At 44.4% G+C, this 20800-nt stretch overlaps 1 long non-coding RNA gene across 1 annotated transcript in view; it reads right to left on the bottom strand.

Moving 5' to 3' along the window:
* Nucleotides 1-3530: 3530 nt before the first annotated feature.
* The window catches only part of LOC134911269 (uncharacterized), a 55688-nt gene continuing 38418 nt past the window's right edge, over nt 3531-20800 (bottom strand). Inside the window, exons 2-3 of the long non-coding RNA XR_010176432.1 lie at nt 5572-5839; nt 3531-4002 (exon numbers count right to left, since the gene is read on the bottom strand). This is a non-coding gene — a long non-coding RNA (uncharacterized LOC134911269). The remainder of the gene's footprint in view (nt 4003-5571; nt 5840-20800) is intronic.

Raw genomic sequence — 20800 nt, 5'->3', positions numbered from 1 at the left:
AAGGTTGTCATAATGTGTAAGGTGCATTATGTTTATAAGGACATTAATAATGTGTAAGGAGCATTACTGTGTGGAATTATGTGTATAAATGCATTACTAATGTGTGGCATTATGTGTATAAGGTGCTCGACTATGTGGTGTTGCGTATAGAAAGGGCACTACTGTGTCATCCAATGAGAATAAAGAGCAATAGGGTGTGGTGTAATGTGAATAAGGAGCAATTCAGTGTGATGTAATGTGAATAAGGGGCACTACTGTGAGGAGTAATGTTTATAAGGTAAAGTAATACTACTGTGGGTTTAATATGAATTATGGACACTATCGCATGATCAAATGTGAATAAAGTTGCACTACTGTGTGGCGTAATTGGAATTGGGGTTACTATTGTGTGGCCATGCCCCTTGCCATCAAAAACACACCCCTTTTTGGGCTGTGTGCCAAATGTGCGAACTGTTCCTATTTAAAATATAGGGGGTACAAACACCAAAATAAGGACTGCTATGGGTGAGGGGTGATGGTGCTGGGAAAGAGTTGCAAGGTCAGAGGCAGAAGCAGCTAGGGGGCACCAGACAAAATCTTGCCTAGGGCATCATATTGGTTAGGGCCGGCTCTGAGCAATAGGGTGCAGCGGCAGCTAATACTAAGGGTTATACCATAGCGGGCACTCAGTACCAGCTGGTGGTAGCACTATTATGTTTTATTTTATTTCTCTGGGGTGTATTATATTTACTTTATTAGGAACTAGGGAGAAATTAGTTTAAGCCATGTGATTTTACTGAGGGAATGTAAAATAGTGCTAGACATGTCCCTGGGTGGTGCTAGCTATGCCCAAAAGGCAGTGCTAGATATGGCCAAAAGGCGGCGCTAGACACGCTCAAAAGGCGGTGCTAGACACACCCCTCTGGCGATGCACCCCCTAATAAAATTAGCTGCACACACCTAGGCCTCGGGTCCTCGTCCTCGACTCCTCCTGAGAGGAATGTTGTGCTGTGTGGCCATGGTGTATATTTTTGTGGTACACAATGGAGGGAGAGAGAGCGTGAATGCGGATGGGCGGCGTGATGTCACATCGCGGCGCGGGGAGAAGCTGGGAGAAACTTTTTACTTCAGTGCACCACACCCACTGCCACCCAGTGCAGCCCCCGGTCAGTCCCAGACAATCACTCAGTTCTGACTTCTGCCTGTGCGGCGGCCGCGGCGGTTTCAGTGGGGGAGGTAGGAGGAACAGGCATGAGCAGCATGCGACCACTGTGCTGCAGGCGTGCAGGGGGTGCCGGACATTAGGGGGTGCCTGTGCGCCCCAGGTTCCCGCCGTGCGCAAGCCTATGTGTGCAAAGGCCAGTTGCACATGAGATCACAGCAGCTTCACAACACAAAATCACAGCGGCAAAAACCTCCTGTGATGTCAATGTCCAGAAACGTTGTAGTTTCACTTGAAGTAATTCCTTGGTTTAGCCCCCCCACTGACTTGCTACACTAGCAGGGTGTCCTCGTTACTTTGTGCAGTAGGCACAATAAATTGGTTGGCAGTGGCTGTAATGGTAGACAAAGCACTTTATATAGTTATATAGTGGGTACACAACAGTACTATGGTGGCCATGAGGCTGCTCTCCATTTGCCCATTGCTACTATATGTATAGCATTTGCTTTTTTTTTTACTATTTTGTGCAAATCCAAACTAATTTGTTTCATGCACTCAGTATTGTGCGCCACGCTACAAGGATTGCCTTTTTCTCCAAATGTGTGACCCGCAATCATTGGGACCTATGTCGAAGTAAAAAATATTACATAGAGAACATACAAACTCCACACATTATGAGTCACTGTACGTGCGAATACATGCAGCGAGTACAGCAATATATGGTAACATACGCATTTACACAGACATGCCACAAAGATATATTCAACACATATTTCATACAGCACATAAATTAAACATATCAAGCACTAGACATTATAAGGTTTTAAATTATATAATGGAATATAACATCATGTATGTGTATTGTTGGAGCGGAGCAAGATGGACATGTCGTGCTTGGTGTCAAAGTAATCAGATTAATAAGTGGATTCATTTGATGCCTGTGATTAGATTGTAGCACATTGAAATGAGTAGTTATGATCAAATGTAGGAATACAGATGGGTCCACATTTATCTTGACCTTTAATAGGATTAATTGAGACTGGCCAGTCGGACTTAATCCCCTGCTGTAATGACTTAATCCTCTGCTGTATTGTTCTCTGTATTGTATTGCAGTTGAGAACAGTAGATGAAGGGTTTATGGTTATGCTAATAAGTCATGTTGTGCCTAGGCGCAGAAAGCTAGTCAAGATAACCGTGGACCCATCTGTATAAAGCCACAATTCTAATTACAACAGAGAACATTTACAAAAGACAGCATGTGTGGCCAAGAAACCAGAGGCCAGCCCCTTTGATATCTTCTTCAAGGTTTACATATGAACTCATCAATGACTCATTATGAATGAGAAAGTTCCCTCCCCTGGACCAATAGCGGAAGACATGTTATCCCCCAACATACACAGTGTATAGCTGATCCCAGACACAAGAAGGTCTGCTGTTTGCTGGGTGCTGATCGAGATGGTGTTTTTCTGATACTCTGCTGCTGTGGGCATTGAGGGAGAGCTAAAGATGGAGGAAATGGAGTGATTAGTGCATAAAGTGCATTGAGGGAGATGGTAATTGTATGCTGACCGTATTTGTATGGATTCTTGCTTTTTATGTAATTGTACTATGTAACTATATATATATATATATATATATATATATATATACATATTGTACATGTGTTATATTGTATGTATACCCTTTTAATAACAAATATATACAGTACATCAATGAGCTTTTGAACTCATACAATGTGTGTGCGTGTACTTGTTTTCTCTTAAGGGATGTAGTGTTTGCGACGTACAGCGCACTTTTATCGTAGATGGTAATAAGATGCGCCTTGCGTCAATAACATATATTAACGCTGGCATTTTGGATAATTGTTAGAAATAAATTTAACTCTGACACCTAGCAAAATTTGGTAGGACTGGGGAGGCTTTTCTATCCCCTGTATAAACCGGGTGTAGTAGGGTATGCCGGCGGCCGGGCTTCCGGTGGCTAGCATACTGGTGCCAGAATCCCGACCGCCGGCATACCGACAGCTGGGCAAGCGCAAATGATCCCCTTGTGGGCTTGCTGCACTCGCCGCACTGTGGGCACGGTGGCGCGCTGCATGCGCCACGCTATCTATTCTCCCTCCAGGGGTTCGTGGGCCCCCAAGAGAAAGAAAAGGTGTCAGTATGCCGGCTGTCCGGATTCCGGCGCCGGTATACTGTGCGCTGGCGTCCCGACATCCGGCAAACTGAAGACTACCCGTATAAACCGCCTGAGTGAAGCTCTGTTTGCCCACTCTCAGAATATCACCCACTGCAATGGTTCCAGTTCTACCCCTTTTCCACCACACCATGTACAATGTGCAATGTTATGCATGGCAAACAAGCTGATCCATTTTCAATACATACACTTTATTGTTTTCATTTTTTTTTCCAACTGTGCTCCTCTGCTCTCCATTATGCAGAGCATGTCATTGTCCATACATAACAATGCATTTTTATATAACAAAGAAAGGGGCAACTCCACTTTGAACATGACCAACTATTCAATAACAACAACCAGGGCATTTCATGCCAATTACCGACCCATCTCTCCTTGAGTCTAACGACCATATTCATCATAAAGTATCCAACTTGCTTTTTCCAACTCCAATTCATCATAGTTCCAGTGCAGGGACAGTTGCTCCAAAAAGCAGCTGTCCCCTGTGATCTGTTACACCAGTACTGTAGTAACAGCGTTACTTTCCACCTGAGGTCACACATGTGAAGAGGCGCTGGTCAGACAGTGAGGAGGCGGAGCGGATCCTTCTTTGCATTCCTGGAATTTTCTCCCACACTAGCATTTCCGCATGTATAGCCGGCCATCACAAGATGATGAATAGGCTTCTAATAAATAGAATGGAGGTAACAACAATAATTTTATTAAGTTATAGGGTGGGTAAAGAAAACAACCATTATCAAAGTTTTTTTCATAATATAAGATCATTCAATAACAGCTATGGGTCCCCTGAGATCACGGCCTCCACTACGTCTGTCACCCCAGTCCTGCCCTGCTTACAATTATAAGTGTCCCTGATTTCAACATTTTGAAAATTTGTGTCTAATATCAAGTTACCTGTGTTTAACTATTCATCCACTGCAAAGTGCCTTTTCCATTTATAAATCTATTTTGCAGTGAGACACATAAGATACAATATTATTGTATCCTCTGAGGCAGGAACAGTTGTAAATGATTACGTGATCTCTCTACACCACTATGTAATATGTCTAGCAGGGATGTAGTTAATATCCCGGCGGTCAGAATACCGACTACAGGATCCCGACTGCCAAGAATGCCGACAGCTGCACCAGAACTATTCACACTCGTTGGGTGTCCACGACACCCATAGAGTGGGAACAGAACCTGTGGCAAGCAAAGCGAGCCTGCAAGATCTTCATTGCGCTTGCCCCCCTGCCGACATTCTGGCCGTCGGTATCCCGAACCCAACCCATTTCAATGGTAGAATAAGGCTGACCACCTACAGACAAGCAGATCTGATGTTGTCCTCTTAAGTTTGATTGTGGATTTACTGTTCTTAACAGTCTCAGTAGAGTCATTTGTATGACATATTACGGTTTTCAATGAAAGAGTACTTGCAGCTCTGTACATATACATAAGGGGGAATTTCTAAAGCTGCAATTTAGTCAAATTACCACTTATCTGCAAAATCAGAAAATGTGCTATTGTCAAACACTCCTCCATGCAAATTGCCATCCCAATTTTGTAAAAATATTCTGTATAAAGATTGTCAGATTTATTAATCTTCAGTTCCACAAACTGCCACAAAACCATCGGACCAAAATATAAAAACATCTTTGAAATGTGAGTTTTGAACAAAATGAAATCAATCTGAGCTCTCTGTCTGGTCAGAACCTTATACATACTGAATCTGTGGCGAGGGCGGTGAAACTGCAAGTATACTGACTTCCGGAATGCCAGCCACCGGGATACCTTCCCCAACCTGTCTGGTACTATATAAGCAATTAGTATATATACAGTCATGTTCCGTGCTTATGCTACACTAGAGTTTGCCTGCGGCTTCGCTCACACAGATGTTATAGCTTAGCGTAATTAATTTTACAAAGACAGTAGTGACATGTAATATTGTGATGTATATTTTATATTGCACACACTAATCACAAAAATTTCTTTGTAAACATTATTTGCAGTTTTTCCTTCAGGGATTAACACAAAAAGATGCTTGAGGTTACTAACTCGTGAGCGAGCTACGTAAAGCTGCCCATGTAAGAAGCAGCTGGTCCTGAGATCTACGCCTGAAGCCCTGAGCGTTTGCCCCTGCGACTTGTTGATCGTCATAGTGAAGCAGATGCTTACAGGAAACTGCAGGCTCTTGAACTGAAAAGGAAAAACGTTGGGGATAAGGGGTTTATGTGGTATAATAAACACAGTCTCACCACATCCCATTAGAATCTTTGCCTCAGTTAGGTTCCTCTGCAGAGCAGTTACTTTAAGTCAGCATAACTTGGGCGGAGTCAAGTCCCACAGACGCATGATTGGAACACCAATTTTCCGTGCACCGAGTGTCAAGCATTTGGTTTTTCCTTTATTACTCCTCTCCCTGATGTCACATCAAGATCATACATACTTCAGTTTCTTCTAGGTCACTAAGCTCTATAATAGTGAAGACGCAATCCAAATTCATCCAGTAGTTTTTGCATGATGCTGTAATGAACAGACAGACAAAAATTCAGAATTTTTATTTTCATCTGCATAGCTCACAAACAGTCTCTAGAAATATATTTCTAAAAAAAAAATGCTATGTATAGTCACAGCCCTTACAGTTTTATTATATGTATTATAAATTAGATTGTATAGTTTCCTACGTCTACAGGAATGTGCTGCTCTTTACATGATTTTCTGATCCTGCATAGAAAAAAGCATTCCTGTAACTTGTATTGAACAATTTGGCGAGTATCTCATGCCACAACAGAACCAAATACCACTATAAGGTTGCCCTGTATCATTTAAGTGATCATAAATTAAGGACACCAGTATCTGAGTGTGATCTATTATGTAATAACATAATACTAATTTCTAATAAGGCTTGCTATGTGTCTTCATTTCTGCCACTCCCCGTGCCTAAATATAAGAGCTTCCGCAAACAATAAAGCAATGCACTTTTATGGCCTTCTGGCACTGGAATGAAAAGTATAGATCTTAAGAGATATAAAGAAGGTCCCTGGGGGCATAATTACCTTATTGCCATAATTCCCTGTATGTGCTGTGAACAGATGGTTGTAGTACTGGAAGGTCTGGCTAATTTGTCTCATAAAGGTATTTATGAGTTCTTTTGGTCAAGAATCAGCCTGGGTGACAAGTCCTGCCTGTTCATAGTTACTCCATTTAACTTAAGATCTATCGCTGGAATGAAACATTGCTGGACGTTTTTACAGACATGACCGTGAAACAGTCTATTGATTGGGACACTTCCCAAAGAAGTTATGTGACGGGAAGCAAATAAGGAAACCAAGGATTCTACAAACAAGCTTTATGTAACACAATTTTATTGTACCACTACGGCTTTTGAAGTGGACATAATTCATAGATTTATTGACTGTCAATTTACAGCATGACACATACCCTATTGTTTGAGCTGATGCTCAGTTGATGAGTCCAAAGTGCTTGAAGTAACAGAAGATAACAGCTTCAGAGAAAGCCCCCATCTTATTTTAGAAACATATAAAAAGCTTTTGTACATTAGGGGGTTAAAGTCAAAGCTTAATAGTTAATTGGCCTCAATTATATTATTCAGGTGAAGTGAACTAATCCAAAAAGAATCATTGGTTGAAAAACGGTTACAGTTCTAGTTCGTATCCATCCATACCTGTGGTGCATTTCAGTTTTGCACAGTTTGCTGACCACCAGTATATTCTATATAGCAGTACGGTACAGTAGGCCACTGCTCTACCTACCTCTGTGTCGTCAAGTATACTATCCATCCATACCTGTGGTGCATTTCAGTTTTGCACAGTTTGCTGACCACCAGTATATACTATATAGCAGTACGGTACAGTAGGCCACTGCTCTACCTACCTCTGTGTCGTCAAGTATACTATCCATCCATACCTGTGGTGCATTTCAGTTTTGCACAGTTTGCTGACCACCAGTATATACTATATAGCAGTACGGTACAGTAGGCCACTGCTCTACCTACCTCTGTGTCGTCAAGTATACTATCCATCCAAACCTGTGGTGCATTTCAGTTTTGCACAGTTTGCTGACCACCAGTATATAATATATAGCAGTACGGTACAGTAGGCCCCTGCTCTACCTACCTCTGTGTCGTCAAGTATACTATCCATCCATACCTATGGTACATTTCAGTTTTGCACAGTTTGCTGACCACCAGTATATACTATATAGCAGTACGGTACAGTAGGCCTCTGCTCTACCTACCTCTGTGTCGTCAAGTATACTATCCATCCATACCTGTGGTGCATTTCAGTTGTGCGCAGTATATATAGTAGTAGGCCATTGCTATTGATATATTAATGGCATATAATTCCACACATTAAAAAATGGAGAACAAAAATGTGGAGGGTAAAATAGGGAAAGATCAAGATCCACTTCCACCTCGTGCTGAAGCTTCTGCCACTAGTCATGGCCGAGACGATGAAATGCCATCAACGTCGTCTGCCAAGGCCGATGCCCAAGGTCATAGTAGAGAGCATGTAAAATCCAAAAAAATAAAGCTCAGTAAAATGACCCAAAAATCTAAATCAAAATCGTCTGAGGAGAAGTGTAAACTTGCCAATGTGCCATTTACGACACAGAGTGGCAAGGAACGGCTGAGGCCCTGGCCTATGTTCAAGGCTAGTGGTTCAGCTTCACATGAGGATGGAAGCACTCATCCTCCTGCTAGAAAACTTAAAAGAGTTAAGATGGCAAAAGCACTGCAAAGAACTGTGCGTTCTTCTAAATCACAAATCCCCAAGGAAAGTCCAATTGTGTCGGTTGCGATGCCTGCACCACTTTTTTCTTTCATTTTTCTTTGCATCATGTGCTGTTTGGGGACTATTTTTGGAAGTGCTATCCTGTCTGACACTGCAGTGCCACTCCTAGATGGGCCAGCTGTTTGTGTCGGCCACTTGGGTCGCTTAGCTTAGTCACACAGCTACCTCATTGCGCCTCTTTTTTTCTTTGCATCGTGTGCTGTTTGGGGACTATTTTTTTGAAGTGCCATCCTGTCTGACACTGCAGTGCCACTCCTAGATGGGCCAGGTGTTTGTGTCGGCCACTTGTGTCGCTTAGCTTAGTCACACAGCTTCCATCTTGCACCTCTTTTTTTCTTTGCATCATGTGCTGTTTGGGGACTATTTTTTTAATCTGCCATCCTGTCTGACACTGCAGTGCCACTCCTAGATGGGCCAGGTGTTTGTGTCGGCCACTTGGGTCGCTTAGCTTAGTCACACAGCTACCTCATTGCGCCTCTTTTTTTCTTTGCGTCATGTGCTGTTTGGGGAGTATTTTTTTGAAGGGCCATCCTGCGTGACACTGCAGTGCCACTCCTAGATGGGCCAGGTGTTTGTGTCGGCCACTTGGGTCGCTTATCTTAGTCACACAGCTACCTCATTGCGCCTCTTTTTTTCTTTGCGTCATGTGCTGTTTGGGGAGTATTTTTTTCAAGTGCCATCCTGTCTGACACTGCAGTGCCACTCCTAGATGGGCCAGGTGTTTGTGTCGGCCACTTGGGTCGCTTAGCTTAATCACACAGCTACCTCGGTGCAAATTTTAGGACTAAAAATAATATTGTGAGGTGTGAGGTGTTCAGAATAGACTGAAAATGAGTGGAAATTATGGTTATTGTGGTTAATAATACTTTGGGATCAAAATGACCCCCTAATTCTATTATTTAAGCTGTTTTTTAGGGTTTTTTGAAAAAAACACCCGAATCCAAAACACACCCGAATCCGACAAAAAATTTTCGGTGAGGTTTTGCCAAAACGCGTCCGAATCCAAAACACGGCTGCGGAACCGAACCCAAAACCAAAACACAAAACCCGAAAAATGTCCGGTGCACATCACTAGTTCTAGATAGCATTGATTTGAGGGATTAGGTGAAAGCCGAAACAGTACGGACTCTGAACGCCAGACCGGACCAGCTACCTCGGCCGCTGTGGAGCTCTCTGTGCACTTCTCCCTACATTGTTTATTGTGTGACAGCTGTCACATACTGTAGACAGGAACTGGCACAGAGAGCTCCACAGCAGTAAAGGTCACTGTAGGAAGCCGGTCCGGCATTCAGGAGTCCGGCCCATAGCCGCCGTGCTGCTCTCTTTCTCTCTGACTGAGTGCAGCAGCTGTGGGTCAGGATGGGGCTGTACATCTTCCTGCACCATTTGCTGTGTCATACACAGGGACATGCACACAGATCGCTTCAGGGAGCAGGTCATATCCGGACCATTCCGGCTTTCCCTTGATTTTATATGTTGTTATTATTATGATATATTTATAAAGTGCTAGATTTGTTCCATTGTTCTGTAGGAGATGCGGTTATGTGACCGGCGGTCACAATACCGTCGCCGGGATCCCGGCCATTGAATATCCCGACGGTTGACATGCCGACACCCATAGAGCGGGAATAGAACCTGTGTCGAGCGCAGCGAGCTACCGAGACCACTGTGTGGCGAGCTCAGCTTCACTGCTGGGATCCCAGCATTGGTATGGTGACCGGCAGTCTCCTGACTGCCAGTCACACATACCCAACACTTCTGTAGTATTGATGGGAGTTCAGATCGGATGGCACTTTTCGTGTTTTGTGTTTTAGTTTTGGTTCTAATTCCACTTTCGTGTTTTGGTTTTGGCTTGGTTTTGCCAAAATCACCCTTTCGTGTTTTGGTTTTGGATCTGGATGATTTTTGAAAAAAACATAAAAACAGCTAAAATCACAGAATTTGGGGGTAATTACGTTATTATTAACCTCAATAAAGTTCATTTCCACTCATTTCCAGTCTATTCTGAACACCTCACACCTCACAATATTGTTTTTAGGCCTAAAAGTTGCACCGAGGTGGCTGGATGACTAAGCTAAACGACACAAGTGTGCGGCACAAACACCTGGCCCATCTAGGAGTGGCACTGCAGTGGCAGACAGGATGGCACTTTTCAAAAACTAGGCCCCAAACAGCACCTCATGTAAAGATGTAGAAGGGGTGCAATGAGGTAGCTGTATGACTAAGCCAAGCGACACAAACAATTGGCCCATATAGGAGTGGCACTGCAGTGGCATACAGGAGGGCAGATATAAAAAAAGGGCCCTAAACAGGACATGATGCAAAGAAGAAAAAAAGGTGCACTGAGGTTGCTATATGACTAAGCTAAGCGACACAACCACCTGGCCCATCTAGTAGTGTCACGCAGTGGCTGAATGTCGAGAGTGGGCCACAATTGTTCGGTCCACTGACAGCATCTCCAGCACACCCCTGTCATTTAAAAAAAAATCTGCAATTGGTGGACTTATACGGCAGTACCCCAGGTTAATACAGCAGTACCCCTGGACTCATACGGCAGTGTCAGACAGGATGGCACTTTTCAAAAACTAGGCCCCAAACAGCACCTCATGCAAAGATGTTGAAGAGGTGCTATGAGGTAGCTGTATGACTAAGCCAAGCGACACAAACAATTTCAACTGGAATTATACGTCCAAATCACTGGAATTATACGTCCAAATCACTGGAATTAATTGGCAAAATCACTGGAATTAATAATTATACGTCCAAATCACTGGAATTATACTGCAAAATCACTGTAATTATACGTCCAAATCATTGGAATTAATTGGCAAAATCACTGTAATTAATAACTATTAGTGATGTGCACCGGAAATTTTTCGCGTTTTGTGTTTTGCTTTTGGGTTCGGTTCCGTGGCCGTGTTTTGGATTCGGACGCGTTTTTGCAAAACCTCACCGAAATTTTTTTGTCGGATTCGGGTGTGTTTTGGATTTGGGTGTTTTTTTCAAAAAACCCTAAAAAACAGCTTAAATCATAGAATTTGGGGGTCATTTTGATCCCATAGTATTATTAACCTCAATAACCATAATTTCCACTCATTTCCAGTCTATTCTGAACACCTCACAATATTATTTTTAGTCCTAAAATTTGCACCGAGGTCGCTGGATGGCTAAGCTAAGCGACACAAGTGGCCGACACAAACACCTGGCCCATCTAGGAGTGGCACTGCAGTGTCAGGCAGGATGGCCCTTCAAAAAATAGTCCCCAAACAGCACATGATGCAAAGAAAAAAAGAGGCGCACCAAGGTGGCTGTGTGACTAAGCTAAGCGACACAAGTGGCCGACACAAACACCTGGCCCATCTAGGAGTGGCACTGCAGTGTCAGGCAGGATGGCCCTTCAAAAAAATAGTCCCCAAACAGCACATGATGCACAGAAAAAAAGAGGCGCACCAAGGTGGCTGTGTGACTAAGCTAAGCGACACAAGTGGCCGACACAAACACCTGGCCCATCTAGGAGTGGCATTGCAGTGTCAGGCAGGATGGCCCTTCAAAAAAATACTCCCCAAACAGCACATGATGCAAAGAAAAAAAGAGGCGCACCAAGGTGGCTGTGTGACTAAGCTAAGCGACACAAGTGGCTGAAACAAACACCTGGCCCATCTAGGAGTGGCACTGCAGTGTCAATCAAGACAGGATGGCCCTTCCAAAAAATTGTCCCCAAACAGCACATGATGCAAAGAAAAAAAGAGGCGCACCAAGGTCGCTGTGTGACTAAGCTAAGCGACACAAGTGGCCGACACAAACACCTGGCCCATCTAGGAGTGGCACTGCAGTGTCAATCAAGACAGGATGGCCCTTCCAAAAAATTGTCCCCAAACAGCACATGATGCAAAGAAAAAAAGAGGCGCACCAAGGTGGCTGTGTGACTAAGCTAAGCGACACAAGTGGCCGACACAAACACCTGGCCCATCTAGGAGTGGCACTGCAGTGTCAGGCAGGATGGCACTTCAAAAAAATTGTCCCCAGACAGCACATGATGCAAAGAAATATGAAAGAAAAAAGAGGTGCAAGATGGAATTGTCCTTGGGCCCTCCCACCCACCCTTATGTTGTATAAACAGGACATGCACACTTTAACGAACCCATCATTTTAGTGACAGGGTCTGCCACACGACTGTGACTAAAATGACTTGTTGGTTTGGGCCCCCACCAAAAAAGAAGCAATCAATCTCTCCTTGCACTTGGCTCTACAGAGGCAAGATGTCCACCTCATCATCATCCTCCGATTCCTCACCCCTTTCACTGTGTACATCTCCCTCCACACAGATTATTAATTCGTCCCCACTGGAATCCACCATCTCAGGTCCCTGTGTACTTTCTGGAGGCAATTGCTGCTGGTGAATGTCTCCACGGAGGAATTGATTATAATTCATTTTAATGAACATCATCTTCTCCACATTTTCTGGAAGTAACCTCGTACGCCGATTGCTGACAAGGTGAGCGGCTGCACTAAACACTCTTTCGGAGTACACACTGGAGGGAGGGCAACTTAGGTAGAATAAAGCCAGTTTCTGCAGGGGCCTCCAAATTGCCTCTTTTTCCTGCCAGTATACGTACGGACTGTCTGACGTGCCTACTTGGATGCGTTCACTCATATAATCCTCCACCATTCTTTCAATGGTGAAAGAATCATATGCAGTGACAGTAGACGACATGTCAGTAATCGTTGCCAGGTCCTTCAGTCCGGACCAGATGTCAGCACTCGCTCCAGACTGCCCTGCATCACCGCCAGCGGGTGGGCTCGGAATTCTTAGCCTTTTCCTCGCACCCCCAGTTGCGGGAGAATGTGAAGGAGGAGATGGTGACGGGTCACGTTCCGCTTGACTTGACAATTTTCTCACCAGCAGGTCTTTGAACCTCTGCAGAGGAAAGAGAGATACAACGTAGGTTTTAGATCTAGGATCGAGCACGGTGGCCAAAATGTAGTGCTCTGATTTCAACAGATTGACCACCCGTGAATCCTGGTTAAGCGAATTAAGGGCTCCATCCACAAGTCCCACATGCCTAGCGGAATCGCTCTGTTTTAGCTCCTCCTTCAATGTCTCCAGCTTCTTCTGCAAAAGCCTGATGAGGGGAATGACCTGACTCAGGCTGGCAGTGTCTGAACTGACTTCACGTGTGGCAAGTTCAAAGGGTTGCAGAACCTTGCACAACGTTGAAATCATTCTCCACTGCGCTTGAGTCAGGTGCATTCCACCTCCTTTGCCTATATCTTGGCCAGATGTATAGGCTTGAATGGCCTTTTGCTGCTCCTCCATCCTCTGAAGCATATAGAGGGTTGAATTCCACCTTGTTACCACCTCTTGCTTCAGATGATGGCAGGGCAGGTTCAGGAATGTTTGGTGGTGCTCCAGTCTTCTGTACGCAGTGCCTGAATGCCGAAAGTGGCCCGCAATTCTTCGGGCCACCGACAGCATCTCTTGCACGCCCCTGTAGTTTTTTAAATAATTCTGCACCACCAAATTCAAGGTATGTGCAAAACATGGGACGTGATGGAATTTGCCCAGATGTAATGCACGCACAATATTGCTGGCATTGTCCGATGTCACAAATCCCCAGGAGAGTCCAATTGGGGTAAGCCATTCTGCGATGATCTTCCTCAGTTGCCGTAAGAGGTTTTCAGCTGTGTGCCTATTCTGGAAAGCGGTGATACAAAGCGTAGCCTGCCTAGGAACGAGTTGGCATTTGCGAGATGCTGCTACTGGTGCCGCCGCTGCTGTTCTTGCTGCGGGAGGCAATACATCTACCCAGTGGGCTATCACAGTTATATAGTCCTGAGTCTGCCCTGCTCCACTTGTCCACATGTCCGTGGTTAAGTGGACATTGGGTACAACTGCATTTTTTAGGACACTGGTGAGTCTTTTTCTGAGGTCTGTGTACATTTTCGGTATCGCCTGCCTAGAGAAATGGAACCTAGATGGTATTTGGTACCGGGGACACAGTACCTCAATCAAGTCTCTTGTTGGCTCTGAATTAACGATGGATACCGGAACCACGTTTCTCACCGCTCAGGCTGCCAAGGCCTCAGTTATCCGCTTTGCAGCAGGATGACTGCTGTGATATTTCATCTTCCTCGCAAAGGACTGTTGGACAGTCAATTGCTTACTGGATGTAGTACAAGTGGTCTTCCGACTTCCCCTCTGGGATGACGATCGACTCCCAGCAGCAACAACAGCAGCTCCAGCAGCAGTAGGCGTTACACTCAAGGATGCATCAGAGGAATCCCAGGCAGGAGAGGACTCATCAGACTTGACAGTGGCATGGCCTGCAGGACTATTGGCTTTCCTGGGTAAGGAGGAAATTGACACTGAGGGAGTTGGTGGTGTGGTTTGCAGGAGCTTGGTTACAAGAGGAAGGGATTTAGTGGTCAGTGGACTGGTTCCGCTGTCACCCAAAGTTTTTGAACTTGTCACTGACTTATGATGAATGCGCTGCAGGTGACGTATAAGGGAGGATGTTCCGAGGTGGTTAACGTCCTTACCCCTACTTATTACAGCTTGACAAAGGCAACACACGGCTTGACACCTGTTGTCCGCATTTGTGTTGAAATAATTCCACACCGAAGAGCTGATTTTTTTTGTATTTTGACCAGGCATGTCAAGGGCCATATTCCTCCCACGGACAACAGGTGTCTCCCCGGGTGCCTGACTTAAACAAACCACCTCACCATCAGAATCCTCCTGGTCAATTTCCTCCCCAGCGCCAGCAACACCCATATCCTCATCCTGGTGTACTTCAACAGTGACATCTTCAATTTGACTATCAGGAACTGGACTGCGGGTGCTCCTTCCAGCACTTGCAGGGGGCGTGCAAATGGTGGAAGGCGCAAGCTCTTCCCGTCCAGTGTTGGGAAGGTCAGGCATCGCAACCGACACAATTGGACTCTCCTTGGGGATTTGTGATTTTGAAGAATGCACAGTTCTTTGCTGTGCTTTTGCCAGCTTAAGTCTTTTCTTTTTTCTAGCGAGTGGATGAGTGCTTCCATCCTCATTTGAAGCTGAACCACTAGCCATGAACATAGGCCAGGGCCTCAGCCGTTCCTTGCCACTCCGTGTCGTAAATGGCATATTGGCAAGTTTACGCTTCTCCTCAGACGCTTTTAATTTTGATTTTTGGTTCATTTTACTGAACTTTTGTGTTTTGGATTTTACATGCTCTCTACTATGACATTGGGCATCGGCCTTGGCAGACGACGTTGATGGCATTTCATCGTCTCGGCCATGACTAGTGGCAGCAGCTTCAGCACGAGGTGGAAGTGGATCTTGATCTTTCCCTTTAACCTCCACATTTTTGTTCTCCATTTTTTAATGTGTGGAATTATATGCCAGTATCAATAGCAATGGCCTACTACTATATTTACTGTGCAAAACTAAAATGCACCACAGGTATAGAATGTAGATGGATAGTATACTTAATGGATGACGAGTGACGACACAGAGGTAGGTACACAGCAGTGGCCTACCGTACTGCTATATATAGTATACTGGTGGACACTGTCAGCAAACTGCAAAACTGTCTAAAATGCACCACAGGTATAGAATGTAGATGGATAGTATACTTAATGGATGACGAGTGACGACACAGAGGTAGGTACACAGCAGTGGCCTACCGTACTGCTATATATAGTATACTGGTGGACACTGTCAGCAAACTGCAAAACTGTCTAAAATGCACCACAGGTATAGAATGTAGATGGATAGTATACTTAATGGATGACGAGTGACGACACAGAGGTAGGTACACAGCAGTGGCCTACCGTACTGCTATATATAGTATACTGGTGGACACTGTCAGCAAACTGCAAAACTGTCTAAAATGCACCACAGGTATAGAATGTAGATGGATAGTATACTTAATGGATGACGAGTGACGACACAGAGGTAGGTACACAGCAGTGGCCTACCGTACTGCTATATATAGTATACTGGTGGACACTGTCAGCAAACTGCAAAACTGTCTAAAATGCACCACAGGTATAGAATGTAGATGGATAGTATACTTAATGGATGACGAGTGACGACACAGAGGTAGGTACACAGCAGTGGCCTACCGTACTGCTAAATATAGTATACTGGTGGACACTGTCAGCAAACTGCAAAACTGTCTTAAATGCACCACAGGTATAGAATGTAGATGGATAGTATACTTAATGGGTGACGAGTGACGACACAGAGGTAGGTACACAGCAGTGGCCTACCGTACTGCTATATATAGTATACTGGTGGACACTGTCAGCAAACTGCAAAACTGTCTAAAATGCACCACAGGTATAGAATGTAGATGGATAGTATACTTAATGGATGACGAGTGACGACACAGAGGTAGGTACACAGCAGTGGCCTACCGTACTGCTATATATAGTATACTGGTGGACACTGTCAGCAAACTGCAAAACTGTCTAAAATGCACCACAGGTATAGAATGTAGATGGATAGTATACTTAATGGATGACGAGTGACGACACAGAGGTAGGTACACAGCAGTGGCCTACCGTACTGCTATATATAGTATACTGGTGGACACTGTCAGCAAACTGCAAAACTGTCTAAAATGCACCACAGGTATACAATGTAGATGGATAGTATACTTAATGGATGACGCGTGACGACACAGAGGTAGGTACACAGCAGTGGCCTACCGTACTGCTATATATAGTATACTGGTGGACACTGTCAGCAAACTGCAAAACTGTCTAAAATGCACCACAGGTATAGAATGTAGATGGATAGTATACTTAATGGATGACGAGTGACGACACAGAGGTAGGTACAGCAGTGGCCTACCGTACTGCTATATATAGTATACTGGTGGACACTGTCAGCAAACTGCTAAACTAGTCTAAAATGCACCACAGGTATACAATGCAGATGGATAGTATACTTAATGGATGACGAGTGACGACACAGAGGTAGGTACAGCAGTGCACGCTGCACTGTACTACTCCTATATAATATTAATTATACTGGTGGTCCCCAGTCCCCACAATAAAGCAGCACACTGTGAGCACAGATATGGAGTGTTTTTCAGGCAGACAACGTATACTGGTGGTCACTGTCAGCAAAACTCTGCACTGTACTCCTGCTATAGTTGCTCCCCAGTCCCCACAATTAAGCAGTGTGAGCACTCAGCACAGATATATCATGCAGCACACTGAGCACAGATATGGTATGGAGCGTTTTTTTCAGGCAGAGAACGGATAAAAACTAGTGGTCACTTATCAGCAAAACTCTGCACTGTACTCCTCCTAACAGCTGCTCCCCAATCCTCCCCACAAATAAGAAATAAAGTAAACCAATCAACTTCTACAATAAACGGAGAGGACGCCAGCCATGTCCTCTCCCTATCATCTCCAATGCACGAGTAAAAATGGCGGCGACGCGCGGCTGCTTATATAGAATCCGAATCTCGCGAGAAACCGACAGCGGGATGATGACGTTCGGGCGCGCTCGGGTTAGCCGAGCAAGGCGGGAAGCTTCGAACCTGTCTCGGACCCGTGTGAAAAAGGTGAAGTTCGGGGGGGTTCGGTATCGGAGAAACCGAACCCGCTCATCGCTAATAATTATACGTCCAAATCAATGGAATTAATTGGCAAAATCACTGTAATTAATAATTATATGTCCAAATCACTGGAATTAATTGGCAAAATCATTGTAATTATACGTCCAAATCACTGGAATTAATTGGCAAAATCACTGTAATTAATAATTATACGTCCAAATCACTGTAATTAATTGGCAAAATCACTGGAATTATATGTCAAAATCACTGGAATTAATTGGCAAAATCACTGTAATTAATAATTATACGTCCAAATCACTGGAATTATACTGCAAAGTCACTGGAATTATATGTCCAAATCACTGGAATTAATTGCCAAAATCACTGGAATTAATAATTATACGTCCAAATCACTGGAATTATACTGCAAAATCACTGTAATTATACATCCAAATCACTGGAATTAATTGGCTAAATCACTGTCATTAATAATTATACATCCAAATCACTGGAATTAAATGGCAAAATCTCGGTATCACCTGCCTAGTGAAGTGGAATCTAGATGGGATTTGGTACCGGGGACACAATACCTCCATCAATTGTCTAAATCCCACTGCACTAATGGACGCACGTCTAACACCAACATAAGTGTCAAGGACTCAGTTATAAGGGCTTCCATCGTCATGTGAAGCTAAACCACTAGTCATGAACATAGGCTAGGGCCTCAGCCGTTCTATGCCACTCCGTGTCATAAATGGCATATTGGCAAGTTTACGTTTCTCCTCAGACCATTTAAATTTCTTTTTACTGAACTTTGGCTTTTTGGATTTTGCATGCCTTCTACTATCACAATGGGCATCGGCCTTGGCAGACGACGTTGATGGCATTTCATCGTCTATGTCATGGCTAGTGGCAGCAGCTTCAGCACTAGGAGGAAGTGGTTCTTGATCTTTCCCTATTTTATCCTCCAAATGTTTGTTCTCCATTATTTTTCTGGAGTTATATAACACAATATGCGGCACAAGAGAGCATACCCCTACACCTCACAGGGCAAACCCTGTAAAAATGATTTTGATTAAATATTAATAACCCCTTTATTTGGAGTAAATAATATACAGCACAGGACAGCACCACTGAATTTATATGGCAGCATCACTGGACTGGATTTATACAACATTATATGGATTTATATGGAATTATACTGCAGTTTCACGGGAATTATTCAGCAATATCACAGGAATTATATGCCAGTATCACAGGAATTATACGCCAGTATTCCGAGAATTATATGGCAGTATCACAGGAATTATACATCAGTATCACGGGAATTATACGCCAGTATTCCAAGAACTATATGGCAATATCACAGGAATTATACTGCAATGTCACAGGAATTATACGCCAGTATCACGGAAATTATATGGCAGTATCACAGGAATTATACGCCAGTATTCCGAGAATTATACGGCAATGTCACAGGAATTATATGCCAGTATTCCGAGAATTATACGGTAATATCACAGGAATTATACGCCAGTATTCCGAGAATTATACAGCAATTACACAGGAATTATACAACAGTATTCCACGAATTATTCGACAATATCACAGGAATTATACAGCAATATCATAGGAATTATACGGCAGTATTCCGAGAATTATACGGCAATATCACAGGAATTATACAGCAATATCATAGGATTTATACCCCAGTATTCCGAGAATTTTAAGGCAATATCACAGGAATTATACCCCAGTATCACGGTAATTATACGGCAATATCACTGGATATATGGCAGCAGAGGACACCACCACTGTGACTGGTCACTGGACTGATGCTGCACAATAGAGACACTACCCCTGGTCTGATGCAGGACAACACAGCAAAAATGCAAGGGACTTATACAGCAGCCAGCATCACTGGGGACATATAGCAGCAGAGGACACAAACACTGTGACTGGCTGGACTGATGCAGCATAAGACACTGACTACACTGGACTGGACTGAGCAACACAAGACAGCACTAGACTCGCCACCCCACTTTCCCGCCCCCACACAGACACTGAGGATGGAGACACGTCCTCTCACTGCACACTCCAAGACTGGAGTGAAAATGGCCGCGACGCGCGGCTCCTTATATGGAATCCAAATCCCGCGAGAATCCGACTGCGGGATGATGCCGTTTTGCCGTGTTCGGGTTACCGAGTCAGGCGGGAAAACCCAAGCCTGAATCGGAACTGGGCTCAGAGCTCAAACATTAGAGTGGGTCCATCTTAAAGTCTAATAGGCAAGCAGTTAAATAAATGAGGTGCAACAGACTCAGAGAGCGAGACAGAAAGTTTTTATAGTGCAGGAGTGCATGTAGCCAGTGGTTAGAGGTGTAAGGAAGAGTAATGGCTTTATCATAAAGTGGTCAATTTATCACCATCCGCATTTGACTATGCGGATGTGCTGTGATAATATCGACCCATTGCACAATGCGATAATTGATTACATCGCACGGATGTATCTATTATTGCATGCAGAAAAAGAGTTTGCGAAAAAGCACTGTCCCTGCGATGGAACTCCGCAGCCAAATTGGGATATTTTTCATGAGAAATACCCTGATTATGTGCTGCACATATGCCGCCACCCAACATCGCCACCGCTGCCGGCAACTCCCTCCCGGTCGTGACGATTCCCCCCCCCCCCCCGTGCCCCTCCCAACCCTGATCATACCAACATTCAAGAATCGGTGGTCAGAGCTTCTGGAGGGCTGCCGGTCATCTGGGTTCCCTGTTGCTGTGACCTCCAGTGCTCTAAAGTAAGTTGCCACTTTGCAGCATCACTCTACTGCAGCGGGGGTCACAGGAGTAGCAGGGAGTCCCGATGACCAGCAACCCGCATTAGGGCACCGACGACCGGTCCCTGGGTAGGTGAGTATGATTTAAAAAAAAAAATTATAACTGTGATCAGATTGTGTATCCATCGGACACACATAGCTAAACACACAGGCCAGCTCCCCCCACAGCAGAGAAAGCTGTGACGTGAGGCACATGCCTAGGGGTGGCACTTGTTGGGGGCGGCACTTGGATGCATGTGTTGGTACTACTACTGACAGCCCAAAAAGTAC

This window comes from Pseudophryne corroboree, chromosome 4, assembly GCF_028390025.1.
Source record: "Pseudophryne corroboree isolate aPseCor3 chromosome 4, aPseCor3.hap2, whole genome shotgun sequence".
NCBI lineage: Eukaryota > Metazoa > Chordata > Amphibia > Anura > Myobatrachidae > Pseudophryne > Pseudophryne corroboree.
Note: the sequence above shows the minus strand (reverse complement) of the source record. Positions and strands in the feature narration are given on the sequence as shown.